The sequence below is a fragment of the Brassica napus genome, chromosome C5, assembly GCF_020379485.1.
Source record: "Brassica napus cultivar Da-Ae chromosome C5, Da-Ae, whole genome shotgun sequence".
NCBI lineage: Eukaryota > Viridiplantae > Streptophyta > Magnoliopsida > Brassicales > Brassicaceae > Brassica > Brassica napus.
This window is the reverse complement of record NC_063448.1, coordinates 23,177,254-23,187,434: the sequence shown is the minus strand read 5'-3', so window position 1 is coordinate 23,187,434 and position 10,181 is coordinate 23,177,254.

Genomic DNA, 10,181 nt, shown 5'->3' with positions numbered 1-10,181 from the left:
GACCAGAGTTCATCGAAAAAACTATATACCGACGGAGAACGTTCCTCGGACAATTCCCACGGAGTGGATTCCTCGGTATATTCCGACGAATTCTGGGTGTCGGAATATACCGACGGACATTGGTTCGTCGGAATATACCGATGGATATTGGTTCGTCGGTATATTCCGACGAATATTCCAACGAATGCTCTCCGTCGGTATTGTCCAAGGAACCGTGTCCGTCGGTATATTCCGACGCCCAGAATTCGTCGGAATATACCAATTTTAAAAACGAATTAATTTTGCATTTTTATATATATTTTTTATATTAAAAATTAATTAATAAATTAAAAAAATCTGAAATTTAAAACTAATAATATTATAGAATTTAAATTCATACAAACCGAAATAGAAAAAAAACATTCAGAAAGTTTAAAATTCATACAAACCGAAATAGAAAAAAAAACATTCAGAAAGTTTTAATAAGCCGAAAAAACTAAGAAGAACTCGAAGACATCAAACGATCTAGCTTTTGCATTATCTCGGTGTTGAACTTCTTCTGGGATGCCAACTCAGCAAGGATAGTGGCATTCTCCGAACGGATAGTGGCATTCTCAGAAAGGATAGTGGTGTTCTGCTCCTCCAATGCCCCAATCCGATCATCTTTGTCATGTAGCTCCTCAAGAATCATGGGATCGGCATACGGAGCTTGCGAAGAAGATGCCGGATACGAAGAAGCACGGCGGGCCAACCCAACTAAACGGCCTCCTTTCCTTTTAGGAACCGCCTACAAAAATATTTAAAGTTAGTAAATAGGGACAAGTTAGTAATCGGCATTATAAAAAAAATATATTAATAAAAAAAATTACCTTTTCAACCATCTCATTTATTTGCAATAGAGACAAGTTGGTTGAAGCTCCCGTAGAATCGCCGTCATCAGAGAGAGGCTGAGATTGAGATACTATTTCAGCTTCCACCAAATCAACAACACCTTTGATCACGGTGTCCTGAATTTGACCCGTCGTCTTGTTAGTGTGAGCCACCTTAATGAGTTGGAGACGATCAACGGGATTACCGTCATTTGCTTCGATCTAAAAAAACCGCCATTATTAGCCAAGGAATATATAAAATATTTATTTAAAAAATATAAAGATAAATAATAATAAAAAAACTTACAAGTTCATCCTCCTTAGTAGACATAGAGCAAGTGCCGAGGTTGTGCACATACATACCTTTTCCGCCACGATCGCTCTTCCGGTTCTTAGAGTTCCTAGAAGACGTCTCTACAGTTTCTTTCTTCTCCCAATGAGCTATCAACTGCTCCCACACCGTCCCGTTGATGAACCGTGGCCTCTTGTTCTTCTGCCAAACTGTCTTCCACGCGTTTATCTGCTTCGTATAAGAGTCCATGGCCTTTTCGTTGAATTTCTTACGGACTGTTTCCGTGAGATCGGAGTGCCAGTTGAACTCTTGCTACAAAACAAACATAATTTAATAAATAAATATATTTAAAAAAAATGTAAAAACTTAAAAAAAATGAAGAGTTACTATACCGCAAACTGACGAAACCACAACTCTCGTTCGTCGGAAGGGATCACACTCCACTTTGAATATCCAAAACGGAGCATGGAGTACATCATCTGGTTGATGCTCCTGCTAATGCCATTTTTCGACTTGGTGAACCTTTAAAAAAAATCCAAGTTAGCAAGTTAATTAATGGAAAAAAACATAATGCTACAAATAAAAAAAATACTAACCAAGTGCTATGTCCTCGTCGTGGGTTGGGTTGGAGAACCGGGAGATGCTCTCGACATGGTTGTTGAACCAATAGTTCAACTGGCATGACCCCCGGATCCTGTTGAGCAGCAGCGGGAGGGGCAGCGGGAGCTGGAGCGGGAATATATGCGGGAACCGAGTTTTGTTCATGAGACGATCCCGATGCACGGGAACTGCTCACCGAACTACGTCGAAGACGGGCTGCGGGGCGGGGTTCATCCTCGGACCTAAAAAAAAAATTAATACATCAAAAATCTTTTCAAATCATTTCTATTTTTAATGTTTTAATTTATATATTTACAAAAGGTTTTATAAACGTTTTAAAATATAATAAAAATTTTAAAATTTTTTATTATACATAGTTTATTGCTGGAAACTTATAAAAAATAATTAAAATTTTAAAATTTTTTATTATACATGATTTATATATATATATATATATGTATACACAATTATAAAAAATTTGTAAATGTAGAAAAATGTTGTTAAATATTTTAAAAAAATTTTAAAAACGTTTTATTATACATAGTTTATTACTGGAAACTTATAAAAAATTATAAAAAATTTTAAAATTTTTATTATACATGATTTATATATATATATATATATGTATACAAAATTATAAAAAAAATTATAAATATAGAAAAATGTTGTTAAATATTTTTAAAAAAATTTAAAAACATTTTATTATACATATTTTATTATTGGAAACTTGAAAAACGTTTTTAAAAATCAAAAAACGTTTTTAAAAATCAAAAAAACGTTTTAAAAACGTTTTATTAATTCCAAAAAAAAACTAAAACAACAATCCAAACAACAATCCTAACTTATATATCCTAAACAATCCATTCAATCCTAAAATTTTCAATCAAACAACCTAAAATCCGAGATCTAACTTCCAAAACCCTAAACAATTGAGATAAAACAAGGTTTGGGATGATTCTTACATGATTTAGGGTTTGGGGAAGAGATATGAGGGTGAGAAGAGGATTCGCCGGTGAAGGGAGGTGGATAAGGGCCGGAATCGCCGGTATAGAGGGAGAAATCGCCGTGAGAGAGAGGATGTTTCAGAGAGAGAGGCGGAAATAACGAAGAAGGAAGAAGAAGGGTTATTATATCTAAAGTTTCCGACGGACACGGGTTCGTCAGTATTCCGTCGGTATAATTAAAAATATACCAATTGGCGATTCGCGAAAATTTTTCACGCGGTTTGGTTCTCCCGGGAAAATTGAATTTACGACGGAATGTGTCCATCAGTATATTCCGACAGAATTCCGACGACTTAGTGTTTAGGGTGTTGATTACAAGTTTCTAAATGCAAAATCTAAATCTTTGATAATATATATAGTATTTGCATAAAGATTTAACAATAAAAATGTTTTTATAACACGATTTTACACAACAACATTTTTTGTATTGTAAGATTATATGAATATGATTGTATAAGTATATGAGTGTTAAGATGAGATGTTATGAAAACAATGATATGCATACATAAATATTTTAATGAGTTGTTATATTTGAACGGTTGCGATCTAATACTATACTAAACACTTATTATGTGTTATTTTCATAGTTTTGGCGTCTAGTTCGTCGGAATGTCGTCGGTATATACCGACGAATTACCGACGACCTTTCCAAATTTCAATGAAACCCAATGTCGTCGCTATGTCGTCGGTATATTGCGAGGGATTTCCGACGGACCAATAAAAAAAAAAAACTAATCAGAATCTTCTGAATCTTCATCAAACTCCCCAACCTCGGCTTCTGGCTCCGAATGTACAACAGCATCATGTCCAAACACAGTCAAATTCTCAACGAGTTGAACATTTTCCAAATCTTCAACTGCCTGGGCATTGCTGGTAGACTCTGGTTGCAATGGTTCATCATCATCAGAAGTTCCATCCACTCGTCCTCTTGGGTTGATTTGCGTTACAGTAACCCATGGATCGTCTCTGTACGTCACCCGAGGGTAACTGATGTAGCACACCTATACATATCAATTATACAAGTATTAGTAAAATATATAACATTAATTAATTATATTGGTAAAAAATTATGAATAGATTGACATACCTGATCAGCTTGCGAACCAAGAATGAAGGGATCATAATATTGAAGTTTCCGCCGCGAATGAACTGATGTAACACCAAACGCATCAATCTTCACTCCTCTATCTGGTGTGGTGTCATACCAATCACAATAGAATACTACACAACGCAATCCAACCATTCCAGGAAATAGGATTTCCAATATTTCTTTTATGTTGCCGTAGTAGACATCGTCACCGGAAGAAGATGAAACACCAGCATCATATGTTTCCTTAGAATGACCTTTCCTTGTGAATGCATATCCTCGCGTACAAAATTTAGGATATGATTTGACCACATAGTTTGGTTCCTGCACAAATTCGCATATCCAATCATCGAACACAAGACCTCTGGCCAAACCATCATTCACCTATAAATTAAAAACATATATGATTGAAAAGTTAATTAGTTTATATTAAATTTAAACTGATCATTTGCATAGGGTAATATGATATATGACTCACATAACTACGAAGCCACGTAGCAAATCCGTTATCTCTAAGTTATCGAAGCTCATCTTCTGTTGCATGCCTGTGAGTCATACGCAACTCCGCCATATATACACTATATACAAAAATATTATCAATATGAAATAAATTTATTGAATATTAATCTAACAATAAATGAATAAATATTTTTACCTCTCATATTGTAGAACATCTTCACAGTTGGTGAGCAAATATGTTTGCAAATGAGCGTGCTCAGTGTCCGTAAGTCTCCGCTTCGTGAATTTTCCACTAAGTCGTCCTATTTCCTTGAACATGCTTGGGACAGTAACATGATATGTTGCTCTCTCTCCCCTCTATCATCATGCCGAGCAGGTCTTCGGTGTTTTGTATGCACTTCTGGTGGAAAATAATTTTCAGCAAAGATTGCAGTTTCTTCATTGATCACCTGTGCCACTATAGATCCTTCCACCCTGCTTTGATTTTTGACCATCTTCTTCAGATGATGCATATAATGCTCAAAAATATACATCCATCTGTACTTCACAGGACCACCAAGTTCCAATTCTCTTGCGAGATGAATAGCAAGATGTTCCATTACATCAAAGAATGATGGAGGAAATATCTTCTCAAAGTTGCACATGCTGACTGGTGCGTTTGTCTTCAAATTATTAATACCCTCTTCAGTCACTACTCTGCTGCATAAGTCGCGGAAGAAAACACTAATCCATACATAGATAAAAGACATAATTTTCGTAAGTATTAAGTTTTTATAAGCATAATTGTTAAATATAAAAATAAATTAAATTGTAAAAATATAAGATACCTGCAATTGCTTCATGAACATTACGTGGCAATAATGCTGAAAAAGCAAACGGAAGGAGGCGCTGCATAATTACATGACAATCATGTCTCTTCAAGCCAGTAAACTTTCCTTCGCTTCTATCAACGCAGTTACCCAAATTTGATGTATATCTGTCAGGAAATTTCACTTTATTTGTAATCCAATAAAAGAATTCTTCTTTTCTAGCACCATCCAGCCGATAAATGGTAAAAGGAGCCGTACCGTTCTCATCAACGTGAAGTTCAGAACGATCACAGATATCGACTAAATCCAACCTTGACTTCAAATTATCCTTCGTTTTCCCTTGGATGTTAAGGACTGTGTTCATCAGATTGTCGAAGAAGTTCTTTTCAATATGCATGACATCTAAATTATGCCGCAATAGATGACTCTCCCAATATGGCAGATCCCAGGAAATACTCTTTTTGTGCCAGTTATGTAGCTCTCCAACCGCACTGACTCGAATGTTTTCATGTCCACCTACATCTGGCGTCCTTTCTGCATCAAAATACCTAAACTGCTTCAACAAATCTTTCCCACTAACTTCCTCAGGTGGACCATCAAACACCTGCTTGTTCTTTGTAAACGAAGTCTTACTCCTGCGGTATGGATGATCAGGTGGTAGAAATCGTCTGTGACAGTCAAACCAACACGTTTTCCTTCCGTTCTTTATTTGGAAAGCATCTGTGTCATCTTGACAATATGGATATGATAGCCTCCCATGTGTTGTCCATCCAGATAACATACCATATGTTGGAAAGTCACTTATTGTCCACATAAGTACTGCCCGCATCTGAAAGTTTTCTTTGCACGAAACATCGTATGTCTCAAAACCATGCGCCCATAGTTGTTGCAACTCATATATCAGTGGTTGAAGAAACACATCTAGTGATCTTTTAGGATGATCTGGCCCGGGGACGAGAATTGAGAGAAACAAAAACTCTCGTCGTATGCACAAGCTCGGCCGTAAGTTGTACGGTGTCACAATAACTGGCCATAGAGAATACTGTCTTCCATGCTTTCCAAATGGGATGAAACCATCAGTAGATAATCCAAGATAAACATTTCTTCTCTCTTCCGCAAATTCTGGATATGTTGACTGGAAATGTTTCCAAGCCTTCGCATCTGAAGGATGTCTAATCTCACCATTTGTGGAATGCTCTGCATGCCATCTCATTGCTTTTGCTGTGCACTCACACTGATACAACCTCTTCAATCTTTCCATCAAAGGCAAATACCACATTCTTTTGAATGGGATCGGAACCCTTCCCCTCGTCTCCTGATAACGAGGTTTCCCACAAAATTTGCATACATTCCGTGTCTCATCCGCTCTCCAGTAGATCATGCAGTTGTCAATACATACATCTATCACTTTGTACGGTAGTTGAAGACTGGCAACAAGTTTCTGAACCTCGTAGTATGAACCCGGTGCAAGGTTATCCTCAGGTAGAATACCTTTGACAAAATCAGTAATCGCATCCATACATTCTTCAGCCAAATTATAGTCTGTCTTAATACCCATTAATCTAGTTGCAGATGATAAGACTGAATGACCATCTCTACAATTTTGATACAAAGGTTGTTTTCCTGCATCCAACATATCAAAAAATCTCCTAGATTCGGGATTTGGTTCTGCCCCTCTATAATGATCATGTAACATCTGCTCAGTACCTACACCATAATCTATATCCGTTCTAGATTCTTCTAACCTAATATCAGGCTGAAGTTCACTAAGAGGCTGAGGTTCGCTAGTACTACCATATTCATAACCAGTTTCCCCATGAAGGTACCAAACTTTATAATTACGTGAAAACCCTTTCATATACAAATGAGTCCAAACATCAAATTCTTTTATAACCTTATTATTATTGCAAGTAGAGCAGGGACATCTTAACATACCACTTTTTGCATCCGGTTGCTGTTGAACAAGCCTCATGAATTCTCCAATCCCTTGAACGTATTCTTCCGTAAGAAAATTAGTGTTCAGATCCAAATGAGGTTTATCCATCCACGAACGATAATAAACTTCTGAAGACATGATTTTCACGGAATTGTTATGACTAAAGAGAATGAAGAGAGAATGAAGTGTGAATGAGTTGAATGAGGAGGGGTTGTATTTATAGGATGAAAAGCAGTCCATCGGAATTCCGTCGGTATTTTCCAATCTCAAACGGCTATACAACGGTCATATATATTTGTCGGCAACGGTCACATGGTTCGTCGGAAATTTGTCGGAAAATTCCGACGGAATACCGACGACTGTACTGTTAATCGGAATGTCGTCGGAAGTTCGTCGGTATATTCCGACGAATTTCCGACGACTACAACGGTTACATTTTTTATCGGAATGTCGTCGAAAAGTCGTCGGAAAATTCCGACGACTTCAAATTTTTGTTTTCGTCGGAAATTGGTCGGTAATCCGTCACAAACGTCCGACGACATTGATGTCCGTCGGAACCTCCGTCGGAATTCGGCGTGTTTTCTTGTAGTGAATACTTTTTGTTTATTTATATTTTATTGGTAAATAAATCAAAACAATTATTTTATTTATTTAATATGGTATATAACTAAATTTTAATGACATAGATATAGACATATAGTAAATTTTAATATAAATATTTATTATTGAGAATTCATACTCATATGATAAACACAAAATTTCTAACTTCAAAATTAAAATAATAAGGTTTTAATATGTTTTCAATACAAATTTAGAAATTAACATATTTATGTATTTTTATATGTTATACAGTTTAATTTTAAACTATATTAATATATAATATAAATTTTTATTAAATGAGACTTCATATTCATACGATTTATGATCATTTGTATCTTGTTATTACAAAAAGTTAAACCATTGATCACAAAATTTTAGTGTGAGACATTTAACGTTTTTAGTAATTTATAGTCATTTTAAAAATTCAAAACATAACATATAAGAAAAAATATTTTTTTATTATATGGTTAATCTGATTGTTTAATATACTTTAATAATACAAAATTAAACAAAAAAAAAAGTTAAAATACAATAATTTTCATCAGATATTTATTATTCGTAATCATTAATTGTCATTTATACGTTAATCATATTTCTTAATTCCGTAGCTTTTGTTTAAGGAAAGTGTGAGAATATTATTTTGTATACTATTTATCAATTTGATAATTAGTTTAATAAAAATTATAATATAAGTTAAGATGGACTAACCTATTTTTATTAAAAAAATTGAATTTCATTCTCATGATGACACGTGACTACAAAATAATGTTGTAAAGTTTCTGAATTAATATATAAGGGATGTGGACAAGTGGGTAAAATGATGAAACCTTTAACACCTTAACATTGTAAAATATGTCTATATGAGTTAACTATTTACAATAATTAAATGTCAAAACTTAATTTCAATCTATAACTAGATTTGTATTAACATCGTAAAATATGACTAGATTTGTAATAGTTGCAGTATTTCCAATCTAATTCATCAACATTTTAAACCGAAAGAACCCATTCAAAATGAAATTAATAGTATACCTAATCAAATCTTATGCTCAAAAGTCAAAATCACTGTTTGCCAAAAAGAATTTTGGATTTTGATCGTCAAAGAATCATTTAGATATCGAAAATGTTAATTGAACAATGTATCATAAATGAAGTATACATTGAAATCATTAAATTGTGGCTAATAAATAATAACTAGATGATAATCCGCGCATGTGAGTTTTTTTAACAATGTTTGTTATTTAACATTTTGCAACACTACAATCTTTATCGATTTTAAAATGACGAATACAAATGTTGGTCTCTTAAATATATCAGCGCTAATGTATTACATTTCATTTTAATTAATTTTACGATTTCATAAATATATAAAGAAATTAAGTTTTGTGGCTGACATAAAAGTATATTCAGGACGAAATAAGATATCAGAAACCACATAAAATTATATACATTAAAGTATATACATTAGAGTAAACACATAAATCAAAATGAATACCTTTTGTTAATTTACAAGCACTTTTTTGGTAAATAAATCAAATTAATCATTTTATTTACTTTATATGATGTAAATTACAATTTATTAATATTGACATAGATATATAGTATATTTTAATATAAATATTTATTATTGACACTTCCTACTCATATTATTTTTAAACATTTGTATATTTTCTGAAAAAAAAATTAAACCGTTAATCACGAAAATTTTAAAGTGATATTTTTCAATACAAATTTTAAAATTAAAATATTAAGATCTCAAAAAATTTTCACTGCAAATTTTGAGATCAACATATTTTTATATAGTATACAATTTATTTCAAATGATATTAATATATATATATGAATATCTATTAATGAGACTTCATATTCATATGATTTATTAGGGCTGGACATTTTATCCAATACCTGAAACCGTATATGAATCTGATCCGAAAATCTGAACTGAATTAGCAAAATATCCAAACGGTTATTGAATTCGGAGAGATTGGGTAATATCCGAACCCGAATGGATAATATCCGAACCCGAATGGGTAATATCCAAACCCGAATGGATATCCGAAGATAACGAAACATAAGTTTACTTAACCCTATATTTCTAGTTTACTTCTGTCATTTTAATCAAAATAATTTATATTAATGATGCACATTGCTCAAAATTAGATAATATACAAATATATACAAAATCATTTGCTAATCACTTAAAATACATATCAAGCTCTTGTTTCTTACATTAACAAAAGTTGAATCTAAAATTTCCAAAAAAAACTAAATTAGTTGCTTTCTATTTTTAAAGTTTTATCTCCAAACCTATTAAAAGCTTAATCTTTTTAAAAATTAGAAAACCAATTAAGTTAAAAATATATTTTAAATACGAAAAAACTTAGACAATGAATAATGTATTTATTGTTTCTTCAAAATTTAAATATTCGAACCCGGCCCAAAATATCCAAACCCGAACATAAAATACTTGAACCCGACTCGAAGTGTAGAAATACCCGAACGGGTTCTATACTTTTATACTTAAATACCCAAAAATCCTAAATACT